Raw genomic sequence first — 23,673 nt, 5'->3', positions numbered from 1 at the left:
GTATTAAGTATTAATTTAATACATTTATGCTTATTAAACAATCATTAGCCTATTTTCAGCACAAAAAGACTGATAAATGTGATAGTTTAGCTAGCTAGCTAGATTTGCTTATCTAAAACATTTGTAAAGTACATAAATATACTATTTAGCATTTCGAAAATGTGCTTTTTTTATCTTCCAAAGTTATTAGAGTGGGTAAGACCTGAGTTATAAAAATGTTTATAGCCTATTCAGCCTATAAAAATAACTTACCATGGTAACTATAATGGCTTATGCCACCTAACCTAAAAAAAATTAGGAAGATGTGCTTTAATTTACTTCAATTTAGGGTAGTGGCTAAAATTATTGCCCAAACCATCTTCTTTTACCATGAATTATTTAATATCTCAGATCAGTGTTTATGATAGTAGGTTAATGTTTATTTTGGGGTTAAAAGTCTTCTCAGACATTAAATCCAGATTTCTCCCTGTAAGCAAATGTTTGATCAGCTGAGGTCAAAGGTAAAATCTGATCACTACACTAACTTACAGCAGGTTTTCACCTGAAGTCTCAACTACTGCCGTTCACATTTACAGATCAGCAGCTATGACAGTAATATGGACATTATATCGCAGACAGGGAATTATCCCATTTTATGGATGGCATCCTTTTAATTTAGCCTTTCATGGCTTATAAAGTTGTTTATATCTGCTGAGGTGAATCAGCGGAGGAAGCGAATAAAGACATTGGCCGTCCAGGTCATTTGTGATTGTAGCAAATTCTAACGGGATCATTTAATTCCTGCACATGATTGATATATCAGCAGCGGCTAAATGGACGAAAGCCTTTCTTCTATTAAAACACAGGCTGAATGAAGACCTCCCACTTTCCAAGTCAGTCATGATGATGGGGATATTGCGGACCAAGCACATCAAATTGGATATCTTATATAATTCCTTCTGAATAACAGTGCCATGTGTCCATCCGGTGTTATGGTCCTGACCCCTATTAGCCAACACCCTTACCATGCTGCCATTTTCACCTTGATAGGTTTGAGGCTTTTTTTTGATGCAACGACTTGAACTTTGTCTATAGCATTGGTTTACAGTATATATTCTTATGAGGTGAAATTTATGTAGTAGCATTGTTTTTGTCATATGTAGACAGTATGATAAAACCAATAGTTCCAGCTCTAAATTCTGATTGGATGAGCTAGTTTAGAGCTGATATATGTGCATCAACCAGGGTTATTATAATAAAACTAAAGCTCAAACTAAAACTTTTAACTAAAACTAAACCCATAAAAAACATTTTTCATTATTATATGTCATTCCTTGAAATAAAATAACTGTTAATTAAAATGTAAATATTTAAAAACCGAAAAGATTTTTTCTTGATAGTTGCCAAGGCAACATTTTTTTTTTTTGAGAAACAAAGTCACAATTACCTTTTAAATGTTTTATTTTAGTGGTGGAAATGGTCTTTCATAGTAAAAACTAAAGATAAAAATTAGATAAAAATTAATAAAAACATTTTTAAAAAATGACAAAAACAGCAAAATTAACTAAAATTAAAAGGAAAAATATGGTGCTTCAACCACTGATAGCCTACAATTGGTCTAAAATATTGTATTTTTTGCAGGTTTATTTTAATAATTTCTATTATTTATTAAACATTGAAGTATTTAATCATATTGCTGCTGTTTTATAAAACAGAAACACCAGATTTGATCTGTAAGTTCTGTTTAGATTGTCTGATTTAATGTTTTGTTTGTTTGTTTTTTCCCAAGTGCCATGGAGTCGAGTGTGCACCCTGCAACAGAGCTTTTCTCCTTGGTAATATGGAAATATTCCAAAGCAGAATGATGTGTTTTAAATTATATACAAATGAAACTGCAAGATTTACACACACTCCTGGTGATTTATCTTTAGATGGAAGATAAAGTTGCTCTCGGCCAACCGAAGACCCCAAACATTGTTGTAGAGAATGATGCTCACTATCTCACTGCAAGTATTGGAATTTAAAACAAGTCTCCTGGAGGCAGTTGAAGAGTTGCATATTCACAGGTTATGGGGTCTTTCTTTTACTTTTACCCTTTCTGATGATATATAATGTGTAAAAAATGATGAAACCTGAGAAAACAAAGCAAGAGATATAAGCCTGGAGGCAACAATGATGTTTATTGCATTGTTGTTTATTTAAGTTGTTTGTTGTTGCATTACAATTAATGCCCTGCCAGACTCAGCATAATGACGATTATTTTAATTGATTAGCTGATCGAATGAGATAAAGACAAAAATAACAAAACCTCTGTCACCTTTCCCATCCTGTATTTATTTAATGAAACAATAACTATGACAGAAAACAATGAAGTTATTTATTTTAAATAATATTTGAAATGACTAAATTAATCTAACTACACTAGGTTACAGTAAGAAAGATAGTTTAAGTGTCAATTCAGGCAAAAATAACTCCTGTATGGTTGTTGTATTGTCATATTTTTATTTTTATAATATTCTTTAACTTGTTTATCTTCTTTGAATTCATTTATATATTTATTTAATTAGGTAGTTAGTATTTCTCTATTTGTCTTTAAAGTATTAATAATTATATTTGTATATTTGACACAAATCAATAAAATTATATATATATATATACCTATTTAACTTTTTTTTGTTTATTCATATTTTCTTTATGTATTTACATAGATATTTAGATGTACAATGTACATGACAGAAAGCAATGAAACCTTTTTAAGATGCTCCATGCAACATCTTACTTAGCTGGGATGGGGATTCCAATGCAAATTTCCAAAATTTTGTAAGTGTCAGATCAGAAACTCAATTTACTTAAAAATATTTTTCTTGGCTGAGAAACCCTCATTTTAGTCTTACCCTAAGATCTGTGCAAATATACTGTATATTGAGCTTGAGCAATCTCAGACAAATATCAGCCCCCTAAAAGGCTGCTAAATGACATCTCAATATATTAGGGATGTCAGTCTATTAGTAACCGAATGGCATCATGGCTCTATTTGGCCTGCACATGTGGAACTGGGGAATGTAATTTTGTGGGAGGAGTGTCATGAGTGTTCAGGAGACAGAATAGCGAGCAGCACTTTCTGTCCATCTGGATATAAGCCAGCAGAAGTTGCACTTACAGTAGAATGGGGTCATGCAGCAGGACCTGACAAATTCACATATTTGCTTGCACGACTGGTACCCTCAAGCAAAGCACTTAAAACCCCACACTGGACATGTTTAAAGGTGTACGAGCAAAAATAAACAATTGTATCTCTCATGTTTTATTGTTATTATGATGTTGGTGAGGAACAAAGGCATTAAATCAATGTAATCCTCAGGCATGCCATTAAACTAACACTTTGTAGTTCTCTGGTTTATAGGGCTGGGGTTAAGATGGAGGATTTCCTGCCAGACAAACGTGCTCAGCTGAATGCCGTCACTTCTTATGTTCTTTTAAGAGAGTGCAAAGTGTGTTCCATTAAAATGACTGTATTAGCTTGTGATGTTGTCAGTTGTTTTGCCAGATACAGGACATTTGAACATCTAGCTGCTGAAAATGCATCATCCTGATGCATGACACTAGTCTAGAATTTTTTTTTTCTTTTTCATTTCAACACATTTTATGTGTCCTTTGTTTTATTAGATTTCTTCTAATCGCATATGCAATCAGTTTCTGTCCTGAAAGATTTCAAGACCCACTACTTTTTTAAAGCTGCATTCCTAGATGAAAGAAGGACTATAATGGCTTTATGTTTGTTTGTTTGTTTATTTATTTCAACAGGGACAATGTGCAAAGACATTAATTAAAGATGTTTTGCACCAGATTTAGCTCAAGCTAGTTTCCATCTGCAGTCCCCAAGCAGGTGAATTACAATACAAAATATACAATATAAAATGTAATAAGTCACTCAAATACAACTATTAATTCAACTATTAATTCATTCATTCAACCATTCTTTGAAATTCTCCTCTTTGATGTTCACATACCTGTATAAAATGTTAATCATTTAATTTCATATGGTCCTTTCCTATTACGATATTAATTATTGATTATGAAAACATTTGTGTTTTATGTACATTTTGAACACATGATGCTGAAACAAGATATGTGGAGCAGATTTGTAAACTAGTGCTGGAGAAGCAGGAGTTGGAATGGCAAAAGGTTTGTTAGGAATGATTAACAAACCTTTTGCCTTAGCATTAACTTAGCAATTATAAAATACCATTTATATGTATAAAGCTTAAGTCTATATTATAGTTTGTTCTTTTTCAGGAGTCTTTAAAAAGTCAGATTTCTAGAATGTCAAACAAAAATTCTGAGCACTTGCTGCTGTAAAAAAAAAAAAGTATGCTCCCAAAAATATATGAACATATATATATATATATATATATATATATATATATATATATATATATATATATATATAATTATATATTATATATCTATATATATTTCCGTCTAATTTAAGTTTCAGGCCCAAATCTGAAAAATTGAGAGAGAAAAGTTTGGTAATTTTATATTTCCATTTTAATCTGTTGTGCATTGGTTCATACCTTTATATCTTATATCTTTCTTAACAGTAACTTTATTAAAAATATTTAATTAAAATATGAATTAATCATCACTTGACTAAATATTAATGACCTCTTTAAGGGTAAAAACCAGCTGGCTGCTGAGCTGAAAGACAAAGAGATCATCAGCCTCAAAGAAGAAGTAAAACAGCTGCAGGTACACAAAATCAATACAATAACACCACGCAACTTTACATGACGAGATCTTTAATTCATCTCTCTTGCGTTAGGGACATATACATAAAACAGTGGGAAAATCCATCTCATCGCTGACCTTTGAGTGGGGGTCTGTGTAGGTCTGTTTGGTGTTGTCAGATAAATGATGTTGCATGGGTGATGAATGGTTTCTCCTACGGTTCAGCAAACACTCGGTTCAACCGTACCATTGGCCAGTAAAGGCCCCTGTTACCCTTTTATTTGATAATACAATTTAGGCAATCGGATTCATATCCAAACCCAGCAATTATTGTGATGTATACTTGAACACCTTGTCTTGACATTTCATTTACAGAATTATGGAAGATGTCAAATCAATAAAATGGTCTGAAGTAAAAAGCTAAATGATAATACTAATAGTAATAAATAGAAGGATAATTATACACTTTGCTCTTAATTTTGTTTCCATTTTTACTAATATGATTTAATATCGTATTTAAATAATAATAATAAAATGACAGTTAAATTATTTCTACCTCAGTTATCCTGAATCCACAGCACTAAATCTGTTCATTTGTTTTGCAACTTTTAGAAAGGTCACTCCCGGTGCTCTTTCAGAGAAGAAAAGCTCACTAAAACCACTTTCTTCTTCTTTTACTGTCTTACAGTTGCTCAGGTACAATTAGGCGAGCTGGTAAGGATTTCCAATTATATCAATTGTTGACAGAGGCCAGTGGGAGTGGGAAGAATTAAAAAGGAGGAGCTTAGAGGGAGAGCGGATCATCAGGAGTAACGGATAGGGAGGGCGTGACACGTGAACCGCCAGCGCTTCTGTGAAAATACCACTATTAAAATATTTTATATCAGAGCCTCGCTCTGTTTAACCTTTCAATGGCGGAGAAGGGAATCAGTTTGATACAGACAATCAAACAGTAACGGGCTGTGGTTCACATAAAAGCCCCTCAGGCATGTTTGGAAGTTGACTCCTTATCTAGCAGAAAGGAGCACTCACCCGAGATGTTAAACAAAGGTCTTAAACAAAACACTCTGATGCAGTATATATTCACAGTCAGCCCTTGCAGAGAAGAAGAACTGTTATTACTTGTACAGCCGAATGAGGATATTCCTCTAAGAAAGGAGGACAATGTGTTTTTAAACTTTTCAGGAGCAAAAGTTGCAGCTGCAGACACAAACGAAAGACAGCTACCTGAACCAGTTTTGCCGCCATCTCCAGAGAGTGTGCCATGGTCAAACAGGCAAACACGAACAAAACGGTATGACTGTCATAACTGACAAACATTGTCTTAGTGGAAAATAAATGAATAAATGTTGAGTCCTGGGTGTAAACCTGATTATCTTTTGCCTTTAAACTCTAGTATTTTCTCCAGCTAATTTAAAAGAGCTGGAAAACATTTAGTCTGGTATTCATCATTTTTCTTCATTCATTCTGGACAGATTCAATGTTAAAAAAAAAAACTCTTCTTCGCTTTGCATCAGTGAACTGATTTGTCATTCTTTAAACATGAACTATTTGCCCTATTTTTTTTTTTTTTTTTTTTTTTTAGTTGAAGAGGCCATGTGAATTAATAAAAAGCGCACATCCATCAATGAAAAACAAGAATCGACGACTAAAGCCTTGAAAGAGGTATAAAAAAGTTCTGAATCATTCTTGTACCACTGACGATACTCCTGTTACTTTGTAAATTGATTTGCTTTGAAGTCAGAAGTAGTTCTACATCACTGTCACAAATTGTTGCACCTTTTTACTTCATATTTAGGGTTTGGAGAGGATCAACAAAGAGCTGGTCACATTCAAAGAGTCGTCAGTCTGCAAACCAGGAAAGGAACATTTACAGAATGTTCTGAAAGAGCAACGGTTTCAGCTGCTTCAGAAGAAACTCCTTGTGGTAGAATCTCTTTAGATTTAAAGAGTAAACATAAAGGGTGATACTAGGATGTCTATAAATGTTATACTTTATGTTTTTAGGAAACAGAGCTTGACAAAAAACTGAGAAATGAAAACACCACAGAGAGGACAGAGAAGCAGGTAAACCTGCAGGTAATTTAATTAATTAAAAAAATTATTTTTTGTATAATATTTCATTTTGTAATTTGTAATATGTGCTGTGTAAAAACAGGCTACAGCCACAAACAGACTTCAGTTACCATTTACTTATTAATTAAATAATAAAGTAAATAATAAATAAAATTAACTAATTAAATAAATAAAATACAATTAACTGTGTCCAGAAGGTAAACACATTTATACACAAAATAAAATATTAGGGAGAAAAAACAAAATCTGTCAGTTGTTTCCAAATTTTTGTTGTGATTTAATTTTCTTAAAATAATAATCTTAGTATGGTACACATATTCAGAAGTAAACAATGGTCTCCTAATATTCATAAAATTAATTGAGTGAACTGAAAATCACTTTTGCACATATACAACACACAAAGTGCAACTCAGTAATAATAAGTATGTTCAATGTTCGTTTACAGCCTCCTTCTCTTTTATTCCCCCCATTCTTCTATTTAATTCACTTATTCATTCACTGATTAAAACCAATATTAACATGACAAAAGCCAACTGATTTGTATTGGCCTCTTCGTCTGTTTAATCCTCTGTCCAGGTTAAATAAACACATAAAAATGTATTATTGCATTAAAAATTTTCTGGGTGATTAATTTCATTGCAGGTCCTTAAAACAGAACATGAATTGAACCAAGAGAGGACTAAAGAAAAAGACGACAGCTTTGCTCGCTTGAGAGTTGAATACCAAAATTCTAAACCTGCTTGGGGAAAAAGAGGCGATGACAATTTCTGGAAAGCATCACAAAAATAAATAAAGGGGGAAAATCTGGAATTGCGATCTGCCTTAAAAAACAGATAATTATCAGTTTATTTGTGTAATTTTAATTATACATAACATTTAATTATTTTAATTTAAAAAAGTAGTGATTATTGGTGTTTTCAAACTGATTCTGTGAATGCAAATGTCAACGGAGTCCGGTCAAGAAGAGCTGATAGAAGTAAAAGAGGCATATAATCAACTCCAGGAAGAGCACAACCAGCTGTCTATTTCTGCAGTTCATAAAGCCAAAGAAATGCATAAGGTGAGATGATTATGTATAGATTCATAACCAGTTACTGTTTAATAAGCTTGTAGATTTGACATGGATAAATAGGTCTGTACTTCATGATTTTGAAATGGCATTTGATTTAAGTGATTTGAGTTCTAATCTAACAGTGGTCTTTTTATTACAGATTGCCATAAAAGATCAAGAAAATTCTCTTTGTACAACATCTAATAAGATTAGCCTTGTGAAGGTGAGCAGTCTGCATGGAGATCTTGAGGAGAGTCTTATTAGTCCTCATGATAACCTTGAACCAACCTGTCACCCTGATAAAGACATTCCCGGTAAGAAAGAATGCACAGATGTGTTCTCCAGCCAAGCTTGGGGCCGATATATATCTAATATTTTTATCTAGAATGACATGAAGTGCAGGGAGGGGTTACCGGAGTCACTTTATCAAGAAAGCTTACCTGTACTTCTAATTGCATGCATTTAATTTCCTCACACAGAGGAAAGTATTGAGTTTCAAATGGCTAAAAGATGGCTGCTCTCAGAATGACAAGAAGGAAATTGACATTCCAGTGCAGGCACACAGAACAGTACCTGTAGTCTCACATTGGTTTCAACCAGTGGGTCTGATGATAACATCTCAAGACCTGAGGATGTCAAACCCATGATGAATCATCTGTCAAAGTTGTGTGATGAAAAAACTGGTGTCAGTGAAAGTGAGCCAGTCTGCAATGTAGATGATAAAGGATGCCCCTCAAATCCAGTCCACAGACAGTCGTCTTGCTGAGCTATCAGGGCCTGAAACCAGGTCTGTTTATGGCGCAGACAGCGACCCTTTGGCTTTGGAACCGAAAGATAGACCGCTGGAGCAGAATCTGTGTATTTCTGAAGTGACTGAATCCCAGACATCAGATAAACACATGGACAGGGATATGCTACATCTCAGTCCAAAGAAGTCAAAGACCACCAAACTGCCGCACCTGAATTTCTCCACAGTGTTTCACAAAAGGAAAATAACTTTCAGAAGACAAAACTGCAAACTCAAATCCACAAGACACAGTTGTGTTTTAAGAGAAGACAGCCAATACAGAAGAAATGATTGATGCCCAACCAAGCCCATGCCACAAAACTGTCCATGAGGAGCCTGAAACTAACCTTGATAGTGCCACAATACTTTCACATACACTCCTTAATGAGTCCAAAGATCAGTTCTCACCATCCCAAGTGGGTGGCTCAACTGAAACAAACCTCTACAATGTGGTCAACGAGCTGGCATCTGATGAGTTGACTCTTGTTGATCGGACCATTTCAGTGACTGCAGTTGACATAGTGGAGGCCATAGTGGAAAATAACAAACAAAAAGATGATTTCTAACAATTGGAAGCTCAACAGATTGAACTGGGTGTTTCTTCTGAAGAAGCCAAGATCACAAACCCAGAACACGATCCTATCTCTCCTGGGCCTACAACAGCAAATGACCAATCAGATGTTGACTAGGAGAGCACTCCAGTTGTAGATACTTCAAACTATCCTGGAAATAGAAGATATCAGTTGTCCTTTGCATGAGATACGTTCATGAAATGGAGAAGGAAGCCACATCCAACACCCTTAAGAACTGACCTGTGGTCCTCTGGATTTCATGAGCTTGTTTCTCAATTTTGTATTCCCCTTTTTAGGAAGGATAAATTGACAAAAAGAGTTGAGTCTTGCAATGTAAACAGAGTATTTTATAATAATAACACTCATTATCTGACCACAATAAATTTCAAATTCAAATCCTATTTTCACAGCCATAATGAAGACTCCTGACAAATCTGGAAATCCTAAGCGAGCGTCCCCACCAAAAGAGCGACTGTCAAGGAGAGTGGAATGCTATCAAGCAGTCTTTTTCTGAAATGTTAACAGAGAAAGAAAGTTTCCGCACAGGCCAGCGAAGAATCTAGTGAGTTAACGTAAGAGGCATGCGCTGCAGCACACGCTGAGTGCCTAAAGACAATTTCCATTCCCAGAAGTATTTCAGCAGGGTGAAATGGCAGCATTTTTCTCAATTAAATGTTGATAGAAAACAGCAGGACAAAAGTCTCTGTGTATAAATCACAGAGATGCAACCCAACTCTAAAGGGAGCTAAGAGGCTAATATGGAATAAACCAGAGGCCGTTTTCAAGGCTGTTATTTTCGATAACATGGTAATATCTGGTTTCAACAGTTTTTTGACTGAAATCAATCAAAAAAATTGTTTTTTTAAATGTTAAGTCAAGGTTTGCAACCAAGGATTACCATTTGATCTAAAAGCAAAATAAAGTTTTGAAAAATATTATTTAAAAAAAATTCTTCAAATAATTTTGTGAAAAAATCCATTAAAAATCCATCAAAGACTTTCTTGTGAGAAACAGCCTGTAATGGAATAGATCACATAAAAAAATAAAAATTTTCAAAAAAAACACACACCCACACCACAAAAAAAATATAAAAGATTTTTTCCCCACCATAGAAACATATTTAGAAAAATTTCATCACATCACTTCTCGCTCACCAGTGTATCCTCTGCAGTGAATGGGTTAAAATGCATTAATGATGGATTTTTTTCTTACAAACACACAGCTTTTTGCATCACATGGCGTTAATTAATGGACTGGATTTGTGTGGATTACTTCTAGATTATGTGATGCTTTTATCAGCTGTTTGACCTCTAATTCTAATGGCACCTATTCACTGCAGAAGTGTCAGTAATTTTTAAACTATTTAAATTGATTGATTGATTAATTAATTAATTCGAAAATTCGTCCCTTTTTTAACTCAATGAATACAAAATCTGGTGGATTTCACTTTTCATTTCCATAAATTCTTCCATCAGAATTAAATCAAGGTAGAGTGTCATAGCACTTTTATTACCCATTTTATTTTCCCACAGGAGAATCAAGTTCTTATCTAGTACAACTCGACAGTCCAACCTCTTCTTCTGTGGGTAATGTGCTGCGATAAAACTCCACTCGTACCGTTCCTCCTCTCAAACTCCAGAGCCTTGAGAAACCAACCCGACCTATGGCATTTAGTTCTGAAGGAAAAGAAGAACGAATACAATACATAATAGCCCAAATTGTGAAAATTCAGGAATTAATGTCATCTGAAGGTTTAATGCCTCCAAAAAGACTCAAAACTGATTGATATGCTCTAGAAATGCATGCGTTCATAATGTTGGTACAGTACTCAAAGTTTCAAATGTGTTTGCTTAGATATGTTTCTAACCCTCCATGTGAGCAGATACAGTAAATATGATATCCGTGTTAATTGCTAACTATATTTCCAAACAGTTTAACTAAATAAAGATTTAACATTTCAAGCAATTTTTTTCTTTTGCAGACTTTCTTAGAAAAGTCAAATGTTTGCATCTGCTGCATCATGTTAACCTATTGCTGAACAAGGTAAGTGATACACATAAAACCTGATAATTACGATGCACAAGCTAATTAACACTCATTACTCCCAGGCTAGCATGTTCATTCCTCAGAGGGCATTTAATGGCCAAACATTGCTAATTTACATTTGATACACAAACTGTGGCCAACTATAACTTGGGATAATTAAAGTAAGAAGAATCAATTAGCACATATCAAGCCAAATTAACAAATGCAAATGAGTCTTCCATTAAGTTTATGTCCTTGGTAAATAGGCTGTGGGGACCTTGTGGACACATGTTAGGGCAATACAGATGACAAAATGCGTTGCATATGGCCACACTGGTCACAATGAAAGTGGATACTTGGGTTGAGCCGCAAGAGTAGATTTTTACAGTTTTTTTTTAAACAAATGTCATCTTTAGGTCTAAATGTTTACATTTTTTTTTTTTACAGCATTAACCTGGTTTATGATATAATGCAACTTATGCTAGCCCATGCGGTGATGTGTAATAAGCTATATTTTAGGAAAATAAACCAAATGAGTTTCCAAAAAATAAGCGCTTTTAAGAGCCTCACAAAAACAGTTCACTTGGTACTAAAATCATCCAGCAGAAAGCAAATGAGCACCTCCTGATGAAAGCACAATGTCCCTCAGAGGTTCACCTCAATACACTTACTCATTATTAATATGTCAAAATGTTAATGTTCTTATAAAGAAGTCTTATGCGTTCCAGCCACTGTGCCAGCAGTGTTGACCCTTATCCTTAGAGGGAGTTGGCAAAATGGAGAGCGTAATTTTAATACACACACTGGATTATGAAGTGGCAGTCCTTTGAAACAGTCAATTACACTTGAGCGCGGGAGGGCCCTAGTGTTAATTACTAGTTGGTTTTATATCGTGTGTAAATACAGAGCCTGCTGACATTCACATTCCATCACCGTGTCCTGACTGCCACAGCAAATTAGCCTGACCGTCTGTGTGTGCACCACTAGGCCGCTGCATGTTCCTTTACCTTTAGAATAACATTCAGCACAAACAAGCCCACTTCTGTTTATGAGAATTGTTGACGCTATGAGTTTAGGTCACTGTGCTTTGCTTAAAATGGATTGAGAAATTCCTGTGTTCTTGTGACTCAGTGGTAGAGCATTGCGTTAGCAGCGCAAAAGGTCATGGGTTCAAGTCCCAGGGTACACACATACTGGTAAAAAAAATTAAATATAGCCTGATAAAAGCATCTGCTAAATGCATAAATTAAATAAATAAATTATACTGGGTCCAGTTCCTCTTCATGATTTTAATTTCAGAACAGTTCTTTTAACTATTTATTTTATTTTATTTTATTTTATTTTATTTTATTTTATTTTATTTTATTTTATTTTATTTTATTTTATTTTGTACTTTTAAGGGATAAATATTTGATGGAAAAAAGCATTCCATTGCCGAATTTTGAGGTGCCCCTACATAGAATCATTAGTTTGGGAATCAAACTACACTGGGTTCACTGTATTCGTTGAATTCACTAAAAAGAACTGACTTGTTAGAATCATTAAGAAATCAGCTTACACTGGCTGCACATTGATTCATTAAAAAGAGCCTGTTCATAACTTAAGAGTCATAAATACAATACGTCTGGGAATCAGAGTGCACTGGCTGCGCAGAATGTTTTTGATTCACTTAAAGAATCGACTTAATTTGAATCATTTGTTTGGGAATCAGACTAAACTGGTTGTGCTGCAGTTGTTTAATTTATAAAAAGAGCTGATTCGTTAGAATTTTTCTTTTGGGAATCAAAAGTGTGCAGCAAACCAGGCACGTGGATGAATAATTACAATAACGTCTTTTTTCAACCCCCCAACCCTCCTTTTTTTAAAAGGCAGTGTACTCTTGTTCTCCCTCTATAGCTGTGAATCACCTCTGCTCTGGCCTTCTCATCTTACTTCACAATGAGAGACGAGAAGATAATCCCAGTCTGCCCACTACTGTCAAAGGTCAGCACAGTTTAAAGTTCACCATCCACATCATTTATATGGCCTTAAATTAACCCAAAAGCAGAGTTTTGACTGTTCCTCTTTTTTTCAACCAGTTGTTAATCTTCTCGTCATACTTTCGAATCCAGTGAGAAATAGGAATGCTCAGCGGACAGCAGTTCTGATTGAATTATACCCCTCAAGGACCACCATGGCAGGCCCATACGCTTTTAATTTTAAAAAGGTAAGAAGTGATCACATGGGTACACGGTACTCCCCATACGTGGAGTATGTCATCCCCACCTATATATCAGTTCAGCCGGCAATGTGCACATCTTAAAGGATGAACCATTTCGGCTGTGATGGTTGGGGGGGCGATCAGGAGCCCTATCTTAACCCACATGCCGTCCTGCATTAGCTGTGTCCCTATTGAGGTGTCAGCCCATAAGTCTTACTCAGTGGGATGTCACAGCCAGATGATGGAGAGCGCTTCTTCACTCCAGGGGATCTTGTAAAACTTGCATGCCCCTGGTCTCTACTCCCAGTCCGGCCTCCTCCTCGACACGGTCTCCCCTCATGCTAAATCAGAACTAGTGAATGACACGTTGAGATCCATTAAGCAACAAACGTATTTGGTTACTTGCTATTAAAGGGTATTGCAGGAGTCTTCCTGGTTGAAGTACTACACTCAGAAAACTCATAAAAGTTATGTGCTTGTAAAGTTTGTCAGTTTAAACTTCACAGTCGAGTTAGGTGTAGAGAGAGAAACTTAAAGGAAAGATTTCAGTCTTTATAATCACAACTGATGAAAGGTTCTAAGTATTTGCAATTGAAAAAAAAAAACTTTCTCAGTATGCTTATTTATTTTAAATATTATATATATAATATTACATATTTTATGCACACACATACTTATTTACATTATAAATCTAAATATTCTATTTTGTTAGTCTTATTTGATATCCTCAGTTTAATAGGAGGAAAAAAGTTGGGGGATGTTAAGATTTTTTATTTATTTATTTGATCAGGAATACAGTAAAATAGTTATAATGTAAAATATTATTACAATTTAAAATAACTGTTTTCTACTTTACTATATTTTAAAATGTAATTTATTCATTTGATGGCAAAGCTGAAAAGTGTCACATGATCCTTTGGAAATCATTCTAATATGAGGTGCTAAAGAAACTTTTTTTTATTATTATTATTAATGTTAAAAACATTGTTCCGCATAATATTTTTGTGGGAAACATGATTTAAAAAAAAAGATGGATTCTATGTGAAATAGAAAGTTTTCAAATTTAATGTGTCCTTGCTGAATAAAATCATTAATCAAACAAAAAAATCTTTCAGAAATCATATTGACCCCAAACTTTTGTACAGTATTATGTAATCCACAAGGGGGAAAAGCTTAATATGAATTCTGTCTATAAATGCAAGCAGTTTGGATTTTACCTTTGTCAGCATTTATTCATGGCCTAATGCTTCAGGCTTTTTTGTTTCACTCATTTTGCTTCTGATATTTAAGTGGCAGAGTGTTTCTGTAACCCAGTGAGAAAATAGATACGGAGAACCTCCCCCTCAGTGAGGCTTCAATGATGTGCACCATTACGTTCAGCCAGCGACCCTTAACTGCTCCTCAGTGATGAGCTAAACTTCTCAATTGCTCTTTCTCACTATCACATACTCTAAAGGCATGAATGGTATATCCTGTGCATTTTTTAACACACCCTTTTATTTAGCATTTTATAATATTTTTTATTTTCAATTTAATATTTGTAAATTTATAATTAAACAACCTTGATGGTAAGGTACATAAAATGATGTTTAATTTGCGTTCCAATATTTATAAATTTTTTTATTTGGATTTTAGCTGGTTTTCAGAGGCATAACACACTAATGTTGGATATCTTGTTTACTTTTCTAATAACCAACCTCCCCCTTAAAGACAAAAAAAGGGCATGACTTGAATATGAAGGAGTGGTTTTTGTGCCTATGATTTTAGCTCAATATAATCTGTAAATCAGTCTGTCAGATATTCAGCGGGAAATAGAGATGTGTATTTATCCCCTACTGCTAGATTAATGAGCACTAGTGCAACCTTATGACCTATCCGATTACAGGAAAAATGAGCTCAGAGGTCATTAGATGCAGATCTGTACCATTCTGCCTTATTGGTGCCACTGGCTCCAATTTTAGATCATTCCTAAACAAAATCGGAAGCTACAAGCGGACTTTCTTTTTTTGGTTATCACCCATTTTGGATTTACAAATATATTTTATGACTTCCTCGAAACCCAGACTGTCACAGTGAGGACATTCACCTTTCGCATGCTCTTTAACTAAAAGTAAACAGTTGATGCTTCATTAAGTCCATAGGTTTTTAATAAAGAATGTGTTCATCCAAATGTGTTTTATTGAAGGTAAATGGCTAATGAGCTCTTACGCAACTTTCAAAAAATGGATTAGGGTTGCATCATTAATTATCAATTGAGGAATGTGCAGGTCTTTTCATCTTAATCTAGAAAGCAAGGGCCACAGCACAGCAGGAATTCAGATGGTTTAGCTGGCTTTGACTTAATCAGTCTTAGAAGCATTACAATGGCAGTGCACAATGATGGATCACTCTCTGGTCCCTGAGGAGTGTTTATATAGTGTGCTTTCACTGACTCGCTCACCCTGCTGACCAGCTAAGAGAAAACGAATAAGTTGGTTAGATTTGAGGGGTTTGTTGTGGAACCCTGTTTCTGCCTCTGAGTAAAAAATAAAAAAGGTAATTACAAAATTAGGTTTTAGATCATAAATCAAGCCACAATGTAAAGTCACAAATGCATGATATAAAGCTGCAATTGTGAGAAAGTCATAACTGCAAGATTTGTCAAATTGTGAATAATAAAGTTGCAATTCTGATAAAGACACAATTGGAAGATTTAAAGTAAAAATTATGAGAAAATCGCAATCGATAGAAATGAATTAGAATTGTGAGATGAAGCCACAATTGGGAAATAAAAAGTTGCAATTCTGAGAAGTCGTAACTGTGAGAAAGTCATAACTGCAAGATATACAGTAATGTCGAAGTGTAAGTTATAAAGTCCCAATTCTGAGAAAAGAAGACACAATTGTGGGATATAAAATAGAAATTATGAGAAAGTCACAATTGATACAAATGAAGTTACAATTGAGAGATAAAGCCTCAACTGTGAAATAAAAATAAAAAAGTGAAGACACAATTATGAGATGAATAAAATGAATCGTAGTTGTGAAAGACATAATTGAGACAAAGTTGCAACTGGAACATAGAAAGTTGAAATTGCTTAGGAAAAAAGTCGCAACTGTAAGATATACAACTAGATTTTTTTTTTCTTTTTAAAATTTTTGCAGCTTTTAAGAACTTAGAAGTGTTTTTTTTTTTTTTTTGTTTTTTTTTAATGGTGATTGGCACAACAAAGTGCTGCCATTGTTGGAGGAAATTTTTTTTTTATATATAATTTCCGGACATCACAAAATATTTAAGTGATCTAGCAAATTATTTGTTGTTTTAAAATACTGATGTTTTCATTGTTAATTGGAGTGAAAGTCTTGCAAAATGATAACACTAAAAACAGTCTTCTCTGTGGAAAGCCCCTCTTCCTGACCAGCCCATGAACCCGTACGCAGTCAGAGACATCTCTCTTCAAGTAACTGTACTCTTGTAAGACTGTTGCCAAATGATTTGGCATGAAAGGATTTGCTAGCGTCTCCATGCCAAACTAGCATTTTTAATTGCTGAACCATAAAAATGGTTTACGTGTTGTGGACTTGAAGATACGGGACAGAATGTCTCCTCAAATAACGCTCAGACAGTAGCATGTACCACCGAAAAAACAACCAGTACACAAACAAACTACAGAGCGATATCACTATCTAGCTGAGTCATGGATCCAAAAACATCACAACGGTGACTGCAAGCGAAACAAGAGCCTGTATCAGCAACCACAACAACCTTGTGTTCTTGTGCTGGTGCATCTACATGCGCTTTTGACTTTTTATCAAAACCAATCCATCCTCAGCATTTATTATTTCCAGATCTGATCCCTTTTCTGCAACAACGTTGACTTGTTGCTCAGTTCAGCGCTCATGATTTGGCTCAAGATAAGCACTCTGTGGTGATTTGTAGATGTGGTATTCGATTTCTACTACACTGATGCCGTGGCGCTCAAACATAGAGATACTATCTTTGAAGAAATGTCCCGACATAATTTCTCCTCTCTCCTGGAGCCCGGCCAGCCTCTGTAAAGTTTTCTCTCCCCATAAACTTAAGTGGAGACTGAAAAATTTCATCTCCAGAGATTGATAGTGTGTGCTTAGGATATAGACCTCTCAGCTTTTATTAAACGAGGAGCCCTTTCTTCATAAGTGTTCCATTGTGTGCTATTTGTAGAGCAAAAGACTTCACGATGTCTCCCATCCAAAACGATCACCCTGCATTTAGAACAATAGTATGTATAGCACATAATGTATAAGAGCAATATATAACGGTGCTTTGACAGGATGACATGTAAGTCAGAGGGTTCTTGCATTTGTTAAAACCCCGAAGAGTTCTAATTAAATCAAATGTTTGATGTTTTTCTTTTCTCTTTTCACATGTTCAAGGTTGTTTCAGTGTGAGCATACCAAATTGAATGAATTAATGGCCTTGCAGCTGGCGGCACCACTCCGGCTGATACCCTCTTTCTGTTTAGGTAACGTTGGATGCTTTCCCGCGTCCGTTTAAATGCTGAATTTCTCTGCGTTCGGACTTTTTGAAGGCAAGCCAGTGTTTTAAATACCTCAGCGGATCTCAGACGATTCTCAGACTTTGCCTTATCAGCAGTTCACCACAAATCCACAACCACCTGCACGTTATTTTAACAGCATCTCCTAACGCCTTATGCTGTGTGTAGCACCAGCAAGGCCAAGTTCCAGAGCTAATTTTACCCTGAAAATGCAAACTATGCTTAAAATTAAGAGTTTTAACAAGATTAATTTTGAAGTACTAGGATTTTGTTTCATTATATGTGGAATCGCTTGACAATTCCTTTGAAAGGAACCAGGGAAAAAAAAAAAAAAGCTAAACTGGCACTGTCTCAGAGTCTATAACTTTAGTTCAAGTCCACTTGTCAATGTACAGTATGTAAATTAGCACAGAAAATGATTTGGACTCGTCCTTCAGTTCTGGCCATCTTACCACTATTTCCAGTCACGCATGTACAGTTTCTATCTACTTGAGTGTGAAAAAGGCCAAAATCTATGTAACACTGTCAAAATTAAATTTCAATAACATTTCAATTAAGGAATTAAAATCTGACAATCATAGAATCATATATTGCACTTCATAAGCTCATAGAAAACTACATATTTCATGCTGGTCGAGCAAATGTGCATACTGTAAAAAAAACAAAAAAAAAAAACACTCTGTGTAATTCAATGTTACTTGCTGTTTGTTTGCGATTATGAAATTGTAATTGTGAATTTTACATGCAATTCCTGAGTGAAAATTGTTACAAATCCTACTTCTAAATCCCACACCATTTTTTTTCAGTTGACTGGTTTTTGACCTGTAAGGTGGGACTATAGCCACCATATTAAAAGTTATGATTTCCCCTATATATATATATATATATATATATATATATATATATATATATATATATATATATATATATATACATATATATATATTATATATATATACAGTACACTATTTCTGAGGGTTTGAAAGTATACATGTGACGCTCATATTGTTGTGAAAGCTTTAACATGAATAAATCTGTACAAACTTGTTTAGTTTTTGAATTCTAAATAGGTCTGAAGTACTTTTTTCAGGTGGTAGTGCTTGTGGATGATTATGTGAATTCAGTGTGATTTAATGTAAATGGTGCTTTTTCTGGTCTAGTCTTATATTAAAGCATAATATCTTGTGGCCATACTTTTGAAGCAGTCTGTTTTAATATTCACTGCCTGGCCCTGCGTACTTGCATTAAAACTGTATTTTCTGTGATAATCTGCTATAAAAAGAGCAGTACTGAACCTCCCTGAGCCACCTGTGCAGCAGTGTTTCTGGTACTTTGCATGTGGCGTTTGGGTAAGCCAACTGCACTGTTGTGAACGGACCCCCGTATCAGCAGATAAAAGCTATGGGAGTGACTGGGGCCTTATTTTTAGCCGCCAAACAAAAACGCTCTTAATTTTCACCCTCAATATCAGTCACTTTACCATCCTCCCTGTCCGTCTAGGACACACTTTGTGTATCAAAAGGAATTTCAAACATCAGAAACTCTGACCAATCGTGTAGAACCTGCATGTTTGTGAGTGTGAGAACAATCGGAACATGAACAGTGAGGCATTGTTTTGAAGCAGACAACGGAAAATTCATGTCCAGAGATGTAACGTAGCATTTTGCCAAAGCCCCTTGCTGATAAGAAGGACGATGATTCATTTCACCACACATCTGTGGCTAACAGAGCTTTTATTTATTTGACAAAGATAGTGTGTTCTCTGTCAGCGTTGACATCCGTTACATTTGTCGTCCATGGTCTTCGGACCTGTCCGTTTTATTACTTATGACTTTAATCACAAGTCTTCTCATGTTTACAATAAATCGCCACTTCAAGTGGAATCTGTTAGCTCAAGACTCCACAAGCAGACTCAAACTTTGGTGTCCTTTGTCATGGGTGAGCAGTAACATTTCTCATTTCCTTTAAATGCTCTCTGAGGACTCCAAGAGAGATTCATCAAATGAGTGGAAATCATCTGGGGCTATCAATTAGTCTGCTGTACAAATGAAGTCGGTAGAGGTTCTACCTTGAAGTCAGATCTCTTTGATGCAATAGCAAGCTTTGGAAAAACAAAATATTTTCAGGGTCACTTGGACCGCTGTGTTTTTCTTGAGCCTGTGGAGCACTTGGGTAAAAGTCGGCTAGGTTTTATTTTAAGATAATTTGTTGTTTGTTAAGTGGAAAAATGCATTTGAATGGCCAGGGGAGCCATTCTTTTTCTCTGCTGTTGTTTCAGAAATGCGGCATTAGACATCTACAGAATTTCTCCGACCCCTCCGGGGAGCCCAGAAAAACCTACAGTATGGTCTTTTTTCTCAGCAGATATTGCAAAGAGTGAGTGTTGTGTGTGTGAACAAGGGAGTTCAGCAAAGAAGAGGAGGTGAGACCTAGTGCTAACTAAAACTCATTATTTTCTCAGAGCTGTATTCCGCCTAACTGAAGCCAAACATTATTACATTTTTCATCTAGCTTGTGTGTCACAGGTATTCTTTAACCATTTCAGTTTCAGCAACATGTTAGTGTCAAGAACACAATCTACAGGCATTCGAACAGTGCAGGACGATGCACACAAATCGTAAAGTATTTATATTTCTAAAAATAACAAGGTGTCCTGAACACATTGAATATGGCGTTTGTAGGTTCTTGGCTGATTTTGAATCGGACACAAACAATTTGGTTGAGATGATAACTGGTCATTGAATCAGTGAGTTGCTGTCTCGAGAACCATATCAGCCCAATTCAAGCATGAATCGATTATTGTGAACTGATTCAACAGAATCAGTTCGAAAGAATAATTCACTCACAAATGAAATTGCTATAGCGTTCCCACATGGCCTCAGTTGCTTTACTTCAAAATAATGAATGACAATGTGTTAGACTTTTTATGAAATGAAAAATATAAAATTATATATATATATATATATATATATATATATATATATATATATATATATATATATATATATATATATATATATGGGTGAACTATCCCTTTAAAGTACAGTAACAAAGTAAAAAACAACACAAATGATCACAACTTATTAGAAATGATGAGTACATGGGACTAGATTGGTAACTTCCATCTACCCTTTACTTTGGATCTCTTCTTCTTGGTGCTGCCAAAGTGCTAGTTTAATCCAAGCCGTTATTCCAAAGCTCTTCAGCTTGATGACAAGATAAAGGACTTTGACACAGTGACTTCTGCTGACATGACAGACTTTTTCTTTTCCTCGCTCTCCTCTTCCCTGAGTTGAAGAGTTGAATCCTGGGTCAGCAGCTTTCAGCAGAACCCCAGACTACAATTCCAGATGGTGAAGTAGGAGCAGATCTCAGCTCATCAATTTAATAAGAACTGCCTCTGCTTAGCCACGTCCTGCTCCTTGGCCAACGCTTCCGGCTATACACTGAGGGCTAAACGTTTGACAAATAAAGACGGATTTCGGTTAATTGGTTAAGAAATGGCCTTCTTGAACACAAGTGGCAGTGTAATATGATGCAAATCTAGCAGTTCTTGTGACCGCTTGAAAACTTCTGAGGTCGCAGTGACTGAATGTCACCATCTCTGACACATTTAAAGACATTTTTGATGAACAAAATGGGGGGAGACTTGAGTGAGGAAGGGATTGTTATGAAGTTGTGATAGACTAAATGCCTATTGACTTTTTTTTATTCTGTTCCTCACAGTGTAAAGTTTATAGCAACAGTAACCTCTTAGATTTGCAATATAGTGTTGTCTGGTAATGTTAGTGTGCAACTGTTGCTATGAAAGCAAAACAGAGACTAGAAACAGAAAAAAATAAATAACCTTTAAAGGTTTCACACATCAAAACAAAAGAAAGTTTCAAGGACGCTAACAGCTGCCCCCTGTGATAAAATAAACCAGCCAACATTTTCCTCAAGAAATCAAATATGTCTGTAAAGTAAAAAACAGAGTCACTGATAGGCAGAATAAACAATTTAGGGTATTTTTCAATCGAAATGTATTTTATATTTATTTTCTATTCAAAAACAAGTTTCATTATTTGGTATCTCTATTTCAAACTGAAGAAACCTGCGCTATTCATTAACCGAAACCTGAGCGAATCATTTTTGAGACGACTCTTTTCTATGAACATGTTCAATAGAATTAATGATTCATTCCCGAAATGGAGGCTGCTTCGATCGTAGCTGTTCTCGAGTCAGAACTCAACTCAACGAACTGCTGCTGTCCGACTCAAAATGCGACAGAAACCGACAGAAATTTTATTATCAGGGATCGAGTTTATTTAGTAGCCTATTGAACTGATGGCGCGAAAAGTAAGTGCTCAAACCTCCATAAGCTTTATTTTGTCTGTGTATCTCCAAATATGTATTTTGTTCAGGACAGAGCTATAAAACTGCAAAATAAATAAATAAATAATAGGGCTAATAATAAATGATGGGCCATCGCTCTGTAGCCTACTAGTACATTTACTATTGATATTTAAGTACAATAAAATTAAACTTTTTTACTTGTAGCCCACTTAAAACTACGTATAGCCTACCTTTACAGGAGTAGGCTAATAATTAATATTAAGGTCTGTACTTTAATTTATTTATGTACTTCGTCCACCTATTTGATTATCACCCCAACTTCTTCTAGCTACAGATAAATGTACTCTGATTGCCAGTATTTTACAATAATTATCCATACTTCTATTAATACATCATTACATTGTTTCATCTTGGTCCATAAAACCGTCTGGATGTCGGCGTGTGTTGTGTCACACCATATTTTTTCAAACCTCTGTGGGACTAAAATGGTTATGAATGTCCATGGGCCCTTAAAGCTAAAAATTGACTAAGTGCTAACAATATAATACAGGATTCGTTTGTTTTCACATCTCCAACCTGAAGGCATGAGGACTTCCAGATGAGGTCCATCTCAGGCTGGACTCCAGTAATATTCCTCTCTTCCAGACAGTGAGTCAGAGGTTAAGCAGGAACTCAGCCCTTGCTGAGGGAGTGTGTGTAGGGGTGTGTAAGTCCTCTCTTCCTCACTGCAGATTGCGCAGTGTTATAATTGACTCTTCCCTCCTCATGTCTTCATCGCAACGACTCGTATTTTTCATCGGCCTTTCATCGTCCTGTACTTAATGGTCGCCAATTGTAAGACAAAACCGTTTTCATTTGTGCATGCGCTTTAACTGACGTTGCCTGCGTGGAATTTCTTTCTGATTCGATAAATCCCTGGATTGCTTTGCATAACGACCGACGGCTTAAATTTAAAATGTGAAAATCTAAGGTCACTTTTTTTTTTTTTTTTGTAATAAAAAGAACGTTAGGCCCACTCATTCCGTTTGTATTTGACTGTTAAATTGTTTAACAGTGAAGAAGTTTAGGTGAACGTGAGCACCTGCAGATTTTCTCACATTAGATAATGATAAGAAACTTTTATTTAAACAAAAATCGCCCTGCACTTAAACACAGTTGACATGGATCCTCAAGGTGTTTTTTTTACAATTATTATCAATTAATTTTAAAAAACGAGCGAGTTGAATCATCATTAAGCAAGTAGTTTCATTTAATTATGCATCGCTTTTCATAAATATTAGGTAATGAGAAAAATTATGAAAAATGGAACTTAATAAATAAATCAAAGAATAAGTTAAAATAATAAAAACACTATTAAATACTACTAATAATTAAATAACTTTTTTATTTAAAAAAAAGAGA

At 35.1% G+C, this 23,673-nt stretch overlaps 1 protein-coding gene and 1 pseudogene across 6 annotated transcripts in view; both read left to right on the top strand.

Moving 5' to 3' along the window:
• Nucleotides 1-1,965: 1,965 nt before the first annotated feature.
• Nucleotides 1,966-9,984, top strand: LOC122135675 (annotated as a pseudogene).
• A 3,112-nt stretch (nucleotides 9,985-13,096) lies between these two features.
• LOC109103929 (Wilms tumor protein homolog) overlaps nucleotides 13,097-23,673 on the top strand; it is a 28,256-nt gene continuing 17,679 nt past the window's right edge. For 4 of the 6 annotated variants that reach the window (XM_042715269.1, XM_042715267.1, XM_042715266.1 and 1 more), the window contains exons 1-2: nucleotides 13,098-13,204; nucleotides 13,300-13,427. The gene's annotated coding sequence lies outside the window, so the exon portion shown is untranslated. Of the gene's footprint in view, nucleotides 13,205-13,299; nucleotides 13,428-23,673 lie in introns of all 6 variants that reach the window. The other 2 variants (XM_042715270.1, XM_042715268.1) reach the window with 1 other exon arrangement.

Source organism: Cyprinus carpio, chromosome A25 (genome assembly GCF_018340385.1).
Source record: "Cyprinus carpio isolate SPL01 chromosome A25, ASM1834038v1, whole genome shotgun sequence".
NCBI lineage: Eukaryota > Metazoa > Chordata > Actinopteri > Cypriniformes > Cyprinidae > Cyprinus > Cyprinus carpio.
This window is presented reverse-complemented; position numbering and strand designations above follow the sequence as displayed.